Raw genomic sequence first — 18,127 nt, 5'->3', positions numbered from 1 at the left:
TGATACATTTTTGCATCCGTTTTTGTATCAGTTGTAATCACTTGAGAGACAAAAAACTGATGCTGATGCAACTGATATATGTGAACGCACCCTAACAAAGGTATGAACATGCAGGTTTCCACATAAGAATATTAAAGTAAATGTTTCATTGGCCTCTTTCAGTTGTTCTCCATCTTTTTTCCAGTAAGGAAGATAGCTAATGATTTCTATAATACCAAATTGGATCGAAGATTCTTCTCTATTTATCATATGAAGAATACTCCTTTTAAATACTTTATTTATGTAAGGCGTTGTCCGGTTTCAGCAAATTAATGCCATTTTCTAATATACTTTCTGTATCAATTCCTCACCGTTTTCAATATCTCTGCTTGTTGTTATTCAGTAGAGCATTTATTGTTTACTTCCAGAGGATAAAATTCTGTAAATATGGTGCGGATTTTGCTGCATTTTGTTCTAGGGGATCGTGATATCTCCTCTGAAAAACGCAGCAATTCAGTCCACTATATGCAGCAGGAATTGACATGAAAAATACATAATTTGGGAAAAGAAATGTTTTGGCAGATAAGGGTCAATGTCAATCTCATTTGATTGCAACAAGATCAAACATGTCTACAAAGACATCGTAACTATGAATAATGGATTTATTCACACCAAGAAAAATCAAATTGTTTAAGTTAGTTTAAAAATGCGACACAAAGATAAATGTATCCACATACATGTATGTAATGGTGATTGTGTGAGTATAACAGCTGTGCACACACGATTATTAGTGGGAATGGGACTGATTGACACAATAACGGCCAGTATCCGAGAGAGCTCCATTTGTTATCTATTCATCAGCCCCAGCATCATGATTGCTGGGGCTTCCAATTTTATATTGACAGCCTGAGGCCTAACACAGACCCCCATGGCTGTCCTGTTTTTTTAGTGGGACTAAAAAAAATTATAAATAAAATGTAAAGATTTTGTTTTGACACACAAGAATTATGCATACAAAGAACCACAATAAACACATTTAAAATAAAAAAATAAAACATTTCTTTAATGAAAAACTATAAATAAGACCTCATACACTAATGTTATGCCATCCATTATCGTGAACAATGACAGAATTTATTATTTTTATGCATTCAGCCATTATTTTAAAAAAAAAATACAAATTAAATGCTACTATATGGGCTTGTCCACACCTAACGGAATTGCTGCGTATTTTCCACCCGGAATTACGATCAGAAAATACGCAACAGAAAACAGTAGCACCAAAGTGGTGAGATTTAACAAATCTCATCCACATGCTGCGTAAAATTTCTGTGCAGAAATTCACCTGCGGTGCGTATTTTTCTTACTGCAGCATGTCAATTCCTGCTGCGGAAAGTCGACTGAATTGCTGCGTTTTTCAGAAGAGATATCCCCTTCTAATAGCATTGAAAAAAATGCAGCTAAATCCGGACCGTTTTCTGAAGTAAAAAAACACAGGAAATGGTGCGTTTTTTCCAAAGTAGAATTTCTGCTAGTTTCTGTGGAATTGCTGCTGACATTTTCTGCAGCAATTCCGTTACGTGTGGACAAGCCCTATATGTATCCGAAAAAAATGTCTAAACATTTTTTTACAATTTATTCTGATTGAACAAGGCCTGCAATAGCTACATAGACTTAAAAATAAAGAAAAAAGTGAAACAGCAGATGTTACTGTATGTAGTGGGTCTTTGTTCTGTACACAAACGCTCATACAAATAAGTCTGTATTGAAATCAAAAACATAACAGACTACACTTTTTAATAGTATCCACAAGGATACTATTTCTTCCTTTTGGATACTATTTGTGGGACTTTGGATCAGGTTCCTTTGAGGTGTGCACCCACTACTTTATATTTATCTCCAGTGCTGTGATAATTCTTTTTCTTCTACACTTTTTAATAGTCACAAAACTGTATACAGATGTTAACCTGTGAAAAATTTGTCAGAAAGACATTATTTTGGTATATGTTTGGCCAATAGAAATGTATGGGTACGTCTCAGGATGCCTTTGGATACCTATCCATCCGAAATTGCCCAAAAAAATAATGTGAACAGAACCAAATTTCATTGATCTTTGTGTAAACAAGCTTGTATATAGCTTGTATATAGAGTGGCTGCTTACACAGGGTTTATTATCAATGGCTGGTACACAGAATAAGTAATAAGTACGTGTATGGAAAAAAAAACATCTTTCCCATATAGAGCAAGTGACTGAGATCTCAGCTCAGAAACTCAATGCTTAAACAGAGCTGAAGGAACACCCCAAACAATGCTGAGATACTGTACTATGCATAAGCTGGCCACTCACATAAGACAAAAGTTGGCTAAACTTGCCGATTTTGTCAAGAGAAATAAGGAACGGGCAGGTTGGATTTCAACATGCCTGATCTTTTCTTCCTGGAGATCAGAGAACGGCTTATTCACCTCTCCCTATCGAAATAAACATATACGCTCGACTGAGCTGAGCGTGCATGTTTATGGTGGAGTCAGGAGAAATACTATCAGATGTATGGGCAACTTTAGTGCTGTGCTGGAGGGGTCAGTGCATTACACAGGGATTCTCTCCATGGTGTTCTTTGAATCTCAGTGTCATGCACCGCCCCCCTCAGACCCTGCATCAGGCCTAGATATCTCTCGATTCATGCATATATATCTGTTTATTTAAATAGGGAGATAAGTTCCTGTCAGACATCTTAGCAGCAGCCCTTACCTCCCAGGAGAACAAAGACTCGGGCATGTTGAAATACAAAATGCCCAATATTGCTTTCCACTGATGTTTTGGTTGCCCCATATACATTAGACCATTGGCTAATCCCACTAAAATCTTCTGGCAAACTTGTCCAGAGTTGTCCAGGATTAGAAAAACATGGCTGCTTTTTTCTTTCAAAAACAGAGCTACATCTGTCCTCAATTGTCCACCTTTAAGCTCCCTCGAAGATACTGTCACAATTACTTAGAAATTCAGATTAGTCAATCAATAATTATAATATCATTGTAACTGTTTAAGAAAAAAGGTAGCCAGGACAAATTCCTTTTATATTAGGTTATTACAATTGTATCCACTAAATGGCCCACCAAAGTCCCAATAAGCCCTGACTCCTTATAAAGAGAAAGAGTCCATTTAAAAATAATAAAGTCTGCAGTAAAGTACAGTATGTGAAGTAGCGTCTCTGGTTGTGGATTAATGGTGAGGCTAACTTCTTCTGGCCCCATAATTGGAACATTTGTGGAACATTTAGATGGTACAATAGCATCCACTGCTTCAGCTTGGGAGGTACATTATAGTGATACTCAATTTACAGGGAGCTTTAATTTGTCAGAGGAGTAGAACACTGGAAATACCGGAAGCGCCGTTTCCGTTGCACGGCGGACATCAACGGTGGGAGCCAGAACCCATTAACTTTAATGGGTTTTATCGGGTTTCCGTTGGGGTGTCTATGGTTTTACCGGTTCTAGTGGAGCCTCCAAACCAGATGTGAATGAGCTCTAATCCAATAGTCAAATGCTGATTCCGATGTCTATACCGTCTATTCTACCTTGCCTTAATACAAATAACTATGTCAAAGTACATTTTGAAGTGGTTGAGTTGGTGCAAATGAAGTTCTGCCGGCTGTGATAATTAGAAAGCATAATTTCATTAGAAATAATGGTGTGATAAAGGAACAACACCGAATCGAAACCATCTATCGCTGAACAATTCCTGTCAGCACTCAATTGAAAAATTGAGTTATCAAATGATCGTCTGCAAAACCTACTTAATGATATGTTTGCTTGGTTGAGCATTGTGATCTTTAACAATTCAAATGATTTAACTAAAGTTCATTTGTAAAGATTTTCCTTCTCTGTGATCAGAGACAAAGGCACGTTTTACCCGATGTATAAATAAGCCCGTGTACAGACGTTATGCATTTATCTACATTTGCTTAAAATTCCTTTTAAATGGTTTAGCAATGTAAGGTATTTCATTATCTCCCAATTACAAATGATTCTTTGAAATTCCGTGTTTGAAATGATTTCTTTTGAAAGAGTCTAATTGGATTGCTGCTAAAGCACTATACAGTTCATTGCCAATCTACTCCGACTTAGAAGAACGTTATTGTATAAGGTGGGGTAGGAATCAAATAATATAGAAAGTAATTGTGAGCATTGGATGTATGTAAATGCTACATTTCTACACTCTCTTTCCAGTATAGAATCAAATGCTTGCAGATAAGAAAAAAAGCTTTTCCTTCCATCTGTAGACTATTCTGATGATACGGCTCACTTCTTTCTTATCTGTGTAGCTTTTCTACATCAAAGAACATACAAAAAAAAAAATGCTGAATGCTGTATATTTCAACAATGTATCACTACTAGAGCATTTTGTTCAATCATTCGTTCCACTTTATACATAAACTTATTCTCGGTTGAAGGGCTGGACATATTGGAAGAGTGGAAATATTGGGGACCCAACAGGGGTCCACACACATCTTTGTGTTTATTGAGAATAGGGCTGGTGTTATAGGCGTCAAACTGGAAAATTGCACAGGGCCCCTTATTTGGGAGTTCAATTATAGTTTTATGTGGGCTCTTTCACAGAGTATTATTTGGATATTTGGAGTTATTATGTGGGCTGTAAATACTGTATTAGTAAAATATTTGCACTACATTGCAGTAATATGGTATTTTGTCAGCTGAAATTAAGAGAAAAAACATCTCAGGGTCCTATTTATTGTTAAACTGGCCCTAATTGAGAGTAAAATGTTGGACTTGCCCATGGAAAGTCCCTTAGATTGACATGCTAAATAACATACTGATGTAGAAATGGCAGTGGCAAGAAACTTGATTTTTTCAACGTTCTTAGATTCAAGTTAATCTTTGCTATATCTGTATGTCTGCCTCCCAAGTATAGCCATGATTTCCCCATCAAAGCAGTGGAGCTGAAGTAAATGTCTCTACCATCAAAGTAGTACACTGGGCAGCTCGGATGGACTGGAAAATAATGCAGCAGAGACATTTGACTAAGGAGAAAAAAATGACGAACATCATCATAACTAGGGCACAAAACTATGGGACAGATACATAAGATTGGAACAACAATGATGGTTCTTCTAGGTCCATGTTCTTTAATGAAGATATTGCTCCTGGCAAATGGACTTGCAAAGAGAAATAGTCCCTCTGCTGTCTATATCCACCTCTGCTCAGATGGCACATCAATGGTGCAAAACCTACCTTAATTGAGCACATGTAGGGTTATCAAGTAGATGCAGAATAAGCTCCCATTAGAACATCTCCACTCTGCTAGCAATCATTCCTTTGCCTTTTTCAGCTATAACATGAGCTGCTACCACCAGATCTAAGCAGTTAGTTAAAAGCTGGATGGTTATACACAGGAATCTTTAGGACCAAGTAGTCCCTCCAAAATCCAGAACCACAATCAAAATGCAAAAAGAAGGATGTGTATCATAGTAACATAGTTACACATACGTCCAACCAGTTATGCCTATTATTCAGCAATGTTGATCCAGAGGAAATATAAATAGATCATAAGAGAAATTTCTGTATTGACTTTATACTCTATATTTATACATACTTATTAGGTCACCCTCTGGCATTTTTTTTCTAAATGAAATAACCTTAATTTTGATCATCTTTATGGGTACTGTAGTCCACCCATTCCATTTATTACTTTAGTTCCCGTCTTTGAACTGTGCAATTTAACTATTGATTTATAAAATTGTAGAACTACAGTATAATCATGTCATGTGCATCTATGCCCCTTTTGATGCACCCCATCAGCACCCGGCAAACCCTAGCAAGTACCGGGCCCACTACACTTCGGGGGGCCCACTCGGCCGCCGGGTGCTGATGCTGCCATCATGGCTCTTCCAAGAGTGGAATAACCGGCCAGAGTGTTGCCGACGGGATTCTGCTTCTAGAGGGAGCCCCTATCTAGGAGGTGGTGTAACTACTGCTGTAGCAGCCATGGCGGCTGCTACGGGGCCTGCGGCATGAGAGGGCCCGTGCCGCCCACCGTCATGGCCCCCCCATGCCCAGTGGCCCCGCCAGCAGCCGCTATGGCTGCTATAGTGGTAGCGACGCCACATTCAATAGTATCTGCGTCCTTAGGACACAGATGCTATTGAAAGCTATGGCAGAGCAGGTATGTAGCTCCCTACTCGGCAATTTACTAGGATACAGACTCCCAGACAGAGTGCTAGTAGAACTCTGCCCGGGACTTTGGCTCTGGGGAAGCCCCTGACGTCACTGTCCATATATGGATAGTGAGGTCATCGGCAATCCCAGAGCCAAAGTCCCGGGCAGAGCGCTACTAGCACTTAGCCTGGGACACTGCTCTGCTGTTGACATCACTGTCCTTTACTATCACTCTACAGTGAAGTTTACTGACAACTAAAATTCCTAAGTTCTTTTTCATGTCAGTTTTACCCAGTGTTTTCCCATTTAATGTAATGGTGACTACATTTATCAATGTTAAATCTCATTTGCCACTTCTCTGCCCAAGCCTCCGAACTTCTCCATATCATATGTATTAGAACATTGTCCTCTTTTGTGTTAATTACTTCACCCAGTTTAGCATCATCTGCAGAAAGTGAAATTTCACTTTGCAATCCCTCTACAAGTTCAATAAAACATATATTAAACAAAATAGGACCCCACTAGTACCCAATTTGAATATGTACCATTATAGAAGATCTCCAGTAGTAACACAGCTTTCCATCCTTGCACCCCCACCTGACTGTATATCGCATTCTGTACTTCTTTTATGTATACTGTACTTACTTTTTCCACTGCTGCCTTCTCTGTGCTTAGAAAAATACACCATCTCGATTTTTAGATTTCCCCAGCTTTCTCTTCCTCTCTGCTTTGCTATCAAATCCCATGATGTTTCAGCACAGCATCACATGACCAGTTAAAATCCATACCTTTTCTGTATGCTGGTGGGACACTGTGATTATCACTCTCCCTATATTCTCCTAAATAAACTGAGAAACCATAAGTACACAGCCAGGGAGGCTGCACTATATTCTTCTACATTATACCATGTGACAGGAACATGTCTAAGTATCAATGGCAGTCCCCCCCCCCCCCCTGTGCAATACTTGGAACTGCTGAAGCCAGTGATGGGTGACACATAGATCTCCATAGACTCAAGTAGAGAAAGCGTGTCACCGAGCCTGATTCACACTGCTGCTAAGCAACCATCCCAGTCTGTTATATAGAGATAGAAGTAGCAATAAAAGAAACTGATGAGAGACTAACACATTAAATATTAGAATGGAGCGCATGGGAAACTTTAGTTTTGTCTGAAGTGTCCCTTTAATAACCACCCACTGTTTTCTATCACTGAGCCAGTTACTTACCCACTTACACACATTTTCCCCCAGTCACAGCATGCTCATTTTATGAACCAACCTTTTATGCTGCACAGTATCAAACAGTCTATCCATACTAGTTTATACCTTTATAGAAATTGAAGGGTTGAGCTGCAATACCTGAGGCACCCCATGGACAGGTGTTTGTGGGAAAAAATCAAATCAAATCCTTCTAATCTTGGAAACCTCTTTGGATATTTTTCTATGTATATTGGATATTATATAATGTTTAGAAGAAGCAAAATGCAAGAGAGAGTCCTTACTGTCCTTACATGCTCTCTACTATGAACAACAATAAAAGTAAGACATTTTTCATGAAAAAAAAAGTTTTAACATTCATCCTAATAATCTAGCAAACCAAAACAAATTCTATTGACTTGTGGTTTTCTGATATAGGGGATGATCATTACAGGGGAAGTCCAGGATTGTAAAAACATGGCTGCTTTCTTCCAGAAACAGCGCCAACCCTGCCCATGGGTTGTGTCTAGCATTGCAGCTCATGGGGTTGAGCTAAAATGCCATAAACAACCTGTGGACAGTAGTGGCACTTTTTGTTTTGTAAGAAAACAGCCATGTTTTTCTAATCCTGGACTTCCTCTTTTAATACAAGCTTTGATATATCAATGTGTCCTGTACAAGTGTCTTACACTCATGGTTCAGACAATAGGCGATCTGACAAATTACAGTTATCATATGAAAGTTATTGAACCAGGGGTTTGGAGACACAACCGGCAACAGCTGGCGTACCGGTATCTCATGCATGAACTATAATAACAATTTTGTATTAATTAACAATGTGTGGAAAGGAAATTCATAATTCAGAGCATTTATTACAAACAGAAAACTGCTCTCATTTGTATTATTCTTACTTGTAACTTAAGAGAACTTTCTTTTTAATCTATTGATGGAAACTTTATCTGCTTCATACTGTTCTGAAGTTGATTGAAATCAATTAAAGTAATTGGATGTATAAAATAGCTTGGACATATACCATAAACATCTATAAACTTCACCCTCACAAACCAACAGTTATACATAAAGAACACTAATTATCAGAGTATACACGTTCCTGTAAAATGAGAATATTTCATTTATAGCTGCATGCAATAACTGACTATGAAACATTCATAACACAATAAAATAGAGGCCCAGGAGTGAACTTAATGTATTATTAATCTACTAAAACAATATCCAAATGGTAAAAGGGCAGTTTCTCCAGTAATACTAATATAAGCTGCTTAGTATTCTTTATAATGTAGGCAGACTAAAGAGAGGCACGTTACATTTCCAAGCCCACAGGAACATCTTGAATAATAAAATAGAGTGTATAATAAAGCTACAGTCCTCTGACATTTTAATTTCTACAACACAGTTATATTTTGAGAAGCAACAAAGCCAGATCAGAAATGTTCACATACTAGCTCAAAATTATATCTAATATTAGGCATTTTAGTTTTGCCAAAAGGGGCAATATCTCTAGGACCACCACCACCTCATTGTAACCCAATATGGCCTGCTGGATTCTCCCTGGTGAGTCTCAACCTCATGTCATGATGCCAGCTTAGCGTGTGTTCACATCAGAGTTCGGTTTCCATTGAGGGGTTCCGTCAGAACTTTCTGTCGGAGGAACCTATCACGGAAAGGCAAACGGAAACCATAGCTTCCGTTTACATTAGTAATGCTTCCTTTGCAAATGGTTTCCATTTGTCTCCGTTCCGTAAGGTTTCCATTTTTTGGCGGAAACAATATCGCAATTGACTGTTATTTCCTTGTTATGCCCCTAATCTAAGTAATCACCTCTTCTAAATCCACTCTTGTCTTTATCTTTATTCTGATATATCATAGCCTATATATGAGGCCTTGGATTATTTACTGCACTAATATCTTATTATACTACACTAAACGATACAAGCCAACCAGTAGCCAACATTCCTATTCAAGCCCCAGGCCATTATTTCACCAATTTTCCAATTACCTTCTAATGATTATTTAGTATCGGCCGAGACATCGACACATTAATTATCATATGATCTTGTGTTAAAATAAGGTTTATAGAAAACTTGCACCCACCATTAACTGCAGAGAGGAAGCAATGTATCCTCAATTATTCCAAATATTTTCACAGTGATGTTTGCTTTGTTTTTGACGAACTTTGTAGGCTTTGGATGGCCTGTGAGTTGAAAAGTTAATTGGATCTGACTGCAACTAAACAATATTTTTTGAATACCTCTCAGACATTCTGCACCATTCATTATCGCTTTTGTTTGGGTATAAAGAGACAAGCTTCCCATTATGTAATATTCTCCTCTGAGGGACATATTTAGGTTTAATACAGTGGCTCTTGTACGATTCATTTCATAGACACAATGCTTCTTTTTTCATTATCCCCTAGCAAATTGAAAAAAAATATAAAAATGGATGAGCAGCAATAAAATACTGAGGACAAAATAATAACTTGCTTGGCTCTCAGATAATGTCAGGAAATCACAATGTCCTCAGGTTCTGATGATCCGCTACGGCTGCTGAACAAAAATGTGTATATTTAAATTGTATGGATCATTGTAAGCATTAAGAAGACATATAATCAGGACATTTCTTAAAATAAATATTATTGCAGTATGAGGATTGGGTTCCCAGCTGGTAACATAAATCTTGCAATGCCCGCCATGGTACAATGAGGTTCTTCTCTTCTCAGCCCCGCAGGCAGATTGGCAGTGATAGGAAACATAATGCTTATAGGAAGTAAAGGATATCTTAGCAGGAGGTGAAGTTGCTGATGTCTGGCTATGCTATTCTAGTACGTGCTATGAGAGGCCGTCAACAAGGATCTGCTGCTATCATGAAAAAAAGACACTGCTCCATCAATTTCAACATTTTTCAGACCTAGATATTGAACCAGAGGATGCAAAACAACCTCCCCTGGCCAACAGTAGCCAATTTAGGCTTTGTTCACATCTGCGTTGGGGTCCCGTTCTGACGTTCCGTCAGAGGTTTCCGTCAGATCGGGACCCGTTTTCGTCACCATTGATTTCAATGGTGACGGATCCGTTGCCCATGGTCTCCGTTTGTCTCTGTTGTGCACCGGATCCGTCGTTTTGCTGGAAGCAATAGAGAAGCAATAGTGTAGTCGACTATGCTATTGCTTCCGGCAAAATGACGGATCCGGTGCACAACAGACACAAACGGAAACCATGGGCACGATTGAAATAAATGGTGATGTAAACGGAAACCTCTGGTTTCCGTCTGTGTCAATTTGTGTCTGCTCAGGGTCCCGTTCTGACGGAAACCTCAGACGGATCGTCAGAACGGGATCCCAACGCAGATGTGAACGAAGCCTTAGCCTCATGGGGTGTGGACTCCTTCCTGACCCCACACAACAATTGGATAATTTCCATGGATTCATTGAACATTATTCATCAATATATCATTATAACTCTTAATACCATTTGTCATTAGATAGGCATCTAGCCCTTTTTTAAATGTTGTTATTGTATCTGCCATTACTATCTCTTGGGGTAGGGCATTCTATAGTTTGACAACTCTAACTGTAAAGAACCCTTTCCTATATTGATGTCTGAAATGTCTTTCTTCCACACGCATGAATGTCCCCATGTCTTTTAGAATAAATCACACGCTAGTTCTTTTTATTGACCACACATATATTTATACATGTTCATAAGATCACCTGTAAGCTAAAGACTAATTTTTCCAGTTTTTAATTGTAGGAAAGACCTCCCATCACATGAATTAACTTTGTTGCCAGCCTTTGAATCCTCTGCCGCTTTTCTATATCCTTTTTATATAGTGTGAAGCACTTTCCTGGCACTGGTTCAATCTACCAAACACCTGCTACAGCAGGATCTGGCAATTGTGCCTACTTCGCTACCCATCCCTTGTAAAAGAAAAGGGTAAAGTGACCCTGAGTACCAGTTACCTTCTTCTTTGTTTGTCCTATTCACACTACCAACAAGAAAGGGGGCTTTCTTCAATTGTTGTTAGGGTCCCAATCTTCACTTACTTTGTATCACAACAATATATCATATCTAACCAATCTATAATCAGATACCACGTTCGTAATGAATTTTGCTTTAAAAAAAAATATTGGCAAGCTATGTTTACATCTGCATTCATATTGTCTTTTTTCTGTTCCGTCATAGGAATAGAAAAATGAACATAACGGAAGTGCCAGATCAGTGACATGATGGACACCAACGGCGCCTGACGGAATACATTGACTTTAATGAGTTCCGTTGGCTTTCCATCAAGCTTTCCATCCATTTCCAAGACAAAATAGCACTGCATGCTGCACTATTTTGTCTGGGATATTTTGGCGGAATCATCAACGTGGCTCCTAACGTAGCCTTTATTGAAGATTTGAACACAGCCTTAGTAGGGCATGTTAAATTTTGAGGAATTCTGAATATATAGATACAATATATGAAGATTTTAAACATGATCAATATACGCTGTCTATATATACATAAGGGAATATAAAGTTAATACAGGGGGTCTCCTGATCAGAGTGCCACTAAAAAAAAGCAATCCAGTCTCTAATCACAGTATATAGACATACAGACAGTCTATAAACCCCGGTTTAGTATGCATATGCCATGACTTAGCAATCCACGCCAGCCATTCAAGGTGCAATTTAAGGTCATTAATTGGAATGCTAAGTTTAGTTGGCATCAGCTCCTGAATCGCACAGCTCATGAATCCATAATTATAAACAAAAACCGAATGGAATACATGTGTCCTAGTTCTGCCACATAGGAAAACATTTCTTGTGCTCCAGATGTTAACATTTGAACCAGGAGGCCCGAAAAGTGTATTATTAGTGTTTGTGACAACATTGAGACCCAACAGATACACCACAGGGAAGGAAGTCTTCTCAGTGTGTGCTATAGGGAGTTTGTTGTCACAACGATTCCGGTAGTTTACAAATTAAAGGTTACGCCTAGAGTCAGGTTTGGATAAGTGAGGTTATCAAATTATACTTAGTACAGCAGACTAAAGGCTTCCGTTTTAGGGAATCTGATAGTTCAGAAATAAACATGGCTTTATAAAAAGAAACTTAAAAATAAAAGGGTACACAAATGTATAGAGAGATAGAGAGATAGATAGATAGATAGATAGATAGATAGATAGATAGATAGATAGATAGATAGATAGATAGATAGATAGATAGATAGATAGATAGATGATAGATAGATAGATAGATAGATAGATAGATAGATAGATAGATAGATAGATAGATAGATAGATAGATAGATAGATAGATAGATAGATAGATAGATAGATAGGAGAGACAGATAGATATGAGAGATGATAGATAGATAGATAGATAGATAAATAGATAGATAGATAGATAGATAGATAGATAGATAGATAGATAGATAGATAGATAGATAGATAGATAGATAGATAGATAGATTTCTCAAATCCAGCATTAAAAGAACATCTCAAACTCCAGATTATCAAATATTCCAAATATTAATCTTATTAAAAATATTCCTACAAAGCTAGATATCTTTCAGGAAATCAGCCAAAAATCAAATCCCCAAAAATTATCCAACCATTTTTTTTTTCCACCCAGAGTGCCGTAGCTATAGTATAGGGGTGCAGAGGTAGCACTTGCACCCGGGCCTTGTTGTATAAGTGGGCCCAAAGGCCCCTCTGCCACATAAGAAAACTCCATTATTATAAAAGGTACATGGTAGGTGGGGGGCCCGATTACAGATTTCGCATTGGGGCCCAGGAGCTTCCAGTTTTTCCTCTGCCCAGGGTTCTCCTACTGTGTATCGTGAAGAGCTACAGGGACTCCGTGTGCCGCCATACAGCTTCTTCTGTCATGTGCAGAAGGCATTATGAATACCAGGTTAGTTTTACTGTAAAGTGTAGAATATACATTGACATATTCTTTCCTGAATTTTTATTTGGATATGTCACTTTATCTTGGTTTTAATTATAGTGAAGCTTCAGAAGTCATATATAGGTTTTACATTTCCACTTACAGAACACTGTCATATCCCTAGGAAGATTACCTGTCAGCTAAATTCTGCACAATGTGTCTAAGGCAAAAATCTGGAATATGTTACAATGCATTAAGTATGAAATGTGCCATATTACAGTCCGTTATCCAGTTTAGCTCTGAGGTATATGGGCCTTCAGGACCAGGAACGGTTCAACTATTTTTAGTACATGTTAGTTGATACAATAACTTTTTTATTTCTTGGACTATTGGTGTGGGCACAAAGGACTATAGTGGAAACCCTGGCAAACAGCTGATTAAGATGGGGGAAGCGGGGACCAGCCAGATATGTTCCTGCACCGCTCACTGTTTTGGAAATTTAGTATAACATGGCGGCCATGAATGATCTGGGTCTGTCAGATCGAGAGCCATTGCTTGTTAGGGTCATTTATAAAAGGACATTTGGATAGCAGAATTTTTTTTAGGATTCCTGGCCAGGGAGGAAAATATGGCTCCTACTTGAGTATTATATTTTGTTTGAACCATTTGTCTTTGCCTCAGTTGTTTTAAACATATTTATTGTGTAAAGAGATTACGGTGTAGAGGAAAAGATAAGAGCTAATGTCAAACAAAGGACATGGAAATAAATGAATTAATGAATATATCTATTTTTATCCGGATGATGTGGTGCCGTGTACCCTCCCTGCTTTAACTTACATAAGAAGCATTTATGCTTTTGTAATCTCACTAGCAATTTGCTGAAATATCCATTCTGCTTGAACGGAGACAGCGATGTGGACATTGAACCAGTGCAAAGTCATTTTACTGTATGTAAATGATTCAAGGGAATGCAGACAGACACACAGAATGAATCCAGAATAATCGTTATGTACACAACACCGCTATATAAGGAACACATTGTAATCTATGGTATCTGCGCGCACCCGTCCCCATAAATGTTAGCTTTGATAATGCTTAAGGGTACTGTCCCAAGAAGCGGCATACTCATACGGCCAATAGCCGTCTCACTTGCGGTGGCTAATGGCCAGACTATTTTGCCGGTACCGTCTGGAAAAACCATGCAGCCATTGGCTATCGCTAGTGAGTGGAGTTTTTTGGCAGCATGCAGTTGCCTCTATATGGGACAGTACTCAACTATAAGACATACTTATAAAGAATCTGATTGTGTTTAGGTGTGATATAAGAATTTTTCTCACTAGTGCAGGGTCTTCTTTCCTCAATATTACCAATAAATTGAAGATGTGGCCTGGAAGCTTGCACACCTTTATATTCTGGCCTATTATTGCTCCATTTTGACTGGTTTCTTGGAGGACTTAGGGCTTTACTACAAAATTTACATACTAAACCCTGCTCAATTACATTGACTTTTTAATAAAAAAAAGAATAACATATAAAAGGTTAACGGTACACCATCAATAAAGCAAGAGTTCCAATATCAGTATTAAGGAACATTGTAGAACTGGTGGGCCTTTGGCCTAATAGAAGAACATTTCTCTGAAGGCCTGTCATCAATCTATACAAAACATGTGCATATCTAGTTGTAGTTACTTATTATTGTACAATTTACCCATGAGAATTGTCCCTATCAACAAGTGACAGTCCCCACATATTCTTCAAACCGAGGTATCTTCTACTGGACATTTAATGCCCATTATTGTTTCAGAATCTTGTCCCCCTGGAGGGTACTCTGGTGGTCCAATTCAACTCTGCTATGGCTGTGTCCAAAATTTGTCAACATAATGGCATTGGTTTATGAAAACCCTGAAAGTGAGGACACTGGGAGAATCTTATCTCTAGTCTTAAAGGTGTATTCCCAGAATCAGTTATCAGACAATCGTCTCATCACTGGGGGCATCCACTCTGCGGTTTCATTCATTGTCTATGTAAATGATGGAAACAGCCTAGTACAGCGCTCGGCAATTTCCATCAATACCTTAGAGAATGAATGTAGCGGCAGGAGCATGCTTGGGTTGGGAAACCCGTTCTCACTATCGGTGGGGATCCCAATGATGGGGTACCCAGCGATCAGAGATTTATTACCTATCCTGACACAGTAATAGACCTAAGAGTTCAAGCACAAGAATTTTAAGTTGATTTGAAGCTAATAACTTGCACGTGTTCTGTATAAATCAATGGCAGGTCTTCAGATTTATATCCTCTGGTGGGACCAAGGTACCCTAACTACTGTCTACTATGGGTTGCCCCATTTGTATGACTATTTATGGCCTGGTTGCTGTCATGTTTATTTCCTTGTTTTATAGAAATAATGCTATGAATGACACATAAATACATAAATGACCATAAATATGACATTAGCTGTTTTTTCATTTTAAAATATTTTAAAATCTAATTAAATCTAAAATCATAATCTTTTTAAATCGGTAGCATGTCAATTCCAGATGCAGATTTGTTGCGGATTTTCCTTATTGAATTCAATGGGACGTTTAAAAGCCGAAATTAAATTCTAGTATTTCGGAATTTGCTGCAGATTAATTGCGGATCCGCGGCAAAATCTTCAGTTTTGGATTTTGTTTAAAATAAAAAAAGCTGTATACATACCTTACCAATACCATAGTGCTCCCATGGTGATGATTCCTTGGTCCCAAGCCGGCGTTCATCGATGACGTTGGGAATTGGTAAGGTGAGCACACTTATTTTTTACCGCGAAAAGAAAACCTGCAGGCAAATCTGCACCAAAATCTGCACAATTTGGTTTTGCCACTACGGATTTCGTCTGGATTCTTGGTCAGATTTGCTGTGGAACTATGTGGACGTAGCCTAATTGTTTCTGTTAAAAATGCAGAGCACTTCAGCGAGACATGTGTGCTTGTATGCGGTCTACCTCACTGTAATTGAATCAGACAGATGAACTCTGCAACACTAACATTTAAAGCCTCTGAGATCTGTAGATCTGTCATCTACTGCACAAACCTGAGGATACATGAAAGTTTCAAGGCTTGCAACAGAGAAAGGCAAAGGGAGATAAATATTTCTATTTGCTAAATACATCACATAATAAATACAGATAGCAATTGAAAAACAGTAAATGTTTTTAGATGCAATCTGTAGAATTTGAGTATCAGAAAATGTGAGAAATGCAACGTTTCCTATCTAGATTAGTGCAAATAACCATTTCATTGCAGGAATATGGGTTCACATACTTATGAATACCAGATATAAACAATAGATGAGGAGAGTAGTCAGTATTACTGTATCCAGTGGGAAAGGAACACGAATATCGGATCCAAGGAGAAGAGAGTGCAAACATTTAAGCAATGACATACATACCATAGAAGAAAAACATGCGGCTGCTATTCAGCCCTTGGACAGCGGGGGGCCCAGTCTTGTTTGGTTCCACCCCATTTGGTATTGGGTGGTGAGAACCTGAGCAGGACTCCTCCCTCCAGAAGAATGATATTGTTTGCAAATAGGAGGTTGGAAATTGGGCTAATGGTCATGGAAAGAGCATAAAAGAGAAAAAAATACCCTGCACCCTTCTGTCCCACGTGGCAAAACTCAGCGCTATAATGGGGGCTCATTTTGATCTTTGCTATGAGCCCTGTTTTTTCTATGTATGCCACTATTTATAAGCAACTGGGCTCAATCTTATCATTAGCAAGAGACAAGTAAAGTCACTGCTTATTACAGATGTAGCGTACTAGACAATTAATGCATTAAAGGGGTTATCACAACACCCCCGCTGATCAGCTGTTTAAAGGGGCCACAGCGCTTGTACGAGTGCCGCAGCCCCTTAATTGTTTAAATGGTTTCCTTCTTGTTCGTACTTTGCCTGACCTGCTACATTTGTAGTGGCTGTGCAAGGTATTGCACCACTGCCCCATTCCTTCGAATAGGGCAATACATTACACAGCCGCTACAAATGTAATGGCACATGCAAAGTCCTAAGGATAGGCCTTTCATTTTAAAGCTCTGATAATCCCTTTAAATACACAGTGGTGAGAAACCTTAACTTGACATATTAAATGGTTTTCAATGGCTTAAAGTGTAACTGAACATTTAAAAAGCCTTTTGACATGTCATACTGACAGGTCAGAAGTTTTGATCGGTCGGGTCCGAGCACTGAGTCCGCTACCGATCCCTGAAACAAAGCAGCTGAAGCACTTGTGTGAGCGCGGTGCTGCTTAGTTTCTGATTGGCTTTCCTCTGAGGTGTTTCCGGTTTAATAGAAAGTCTATAAGCTGGTACACCGCCGAGCGCTTCTGCAACTTTGTTTTAGCGATCAGTGGTCGGACCCCCACCGATGAAAATTTTAGACATGTCACTATGCCATGTCAAAATTTTTTATCACGTTGCAGCAAGTTACAGTGTTACATAGTACGGTTGAAAAAAGACACATGTCCATCAAGTTCAACCAAGAGATGGGGGAAAGGGAAAGGATGAAACAAAATTTCTACACATTCACATAGGAGATTATATTTTTTCGTTCTAGGAAATGATCTAAACCTTTTTTAAAGCCATCTACTGTCCCTGCTGTGACCAGCTCCTGCGGTCAGCTATTCCACAGATTCACAGTTCTCACAGTTAAAGGCTATGTCACACAGAGTATTTTGCAGGAGGAATATCTGCCTCAAATTTCCGTTTGGAAGTTTGAGGCAGATTTTCCTCTCCCTGCACGCCGATTTTCGCAGAGTTTTTCGCAGCGTTTTTCGCCATTGAGCGCCGCAGGCATAAAACACCGCAAAATACGCTTTCTCTGCCTCCCATTGAAGTCAATGGGAGGTCAGAG

At 38.7% G+C, this 18,127-nt stretch overlaps 1 protein-coding gene across 1 annotated transcript in view; it reads right to left on the bottom strand.

Annotated features, from left to right (window-relative positions):
• Nucleotides 1–18,127, bottom strand: part of ADGRA1 (adhesion G protein-coupled receptor A1) — a 534,808-nt gene that overhangs the window by 222,653 nt on the left and 294,028 nt on the right. The window lies entirely within an intron of this gene.

Source organism: Rhinoderma darwinii, chromosome 11 (genome assembly GCF_050947455.1).
Source record: "Rhinoderma darwinii isolate aRhiDar2 chromosome 11, aRhiDar2.hap1, whole genome shotgun sequence".
Taxonomy (NCBI): domain Eukaryota; kingdom Metazoa; phylum Chordata; class Amphibia; order Anura; family Rhinodermatidae; genus Rhinoderma; species Rhinoderma darwinii.
Note: the sequence above shows the minus strand (reverse complement) of the source record. Positions and strands in the feature narration are given on the sequence as shown.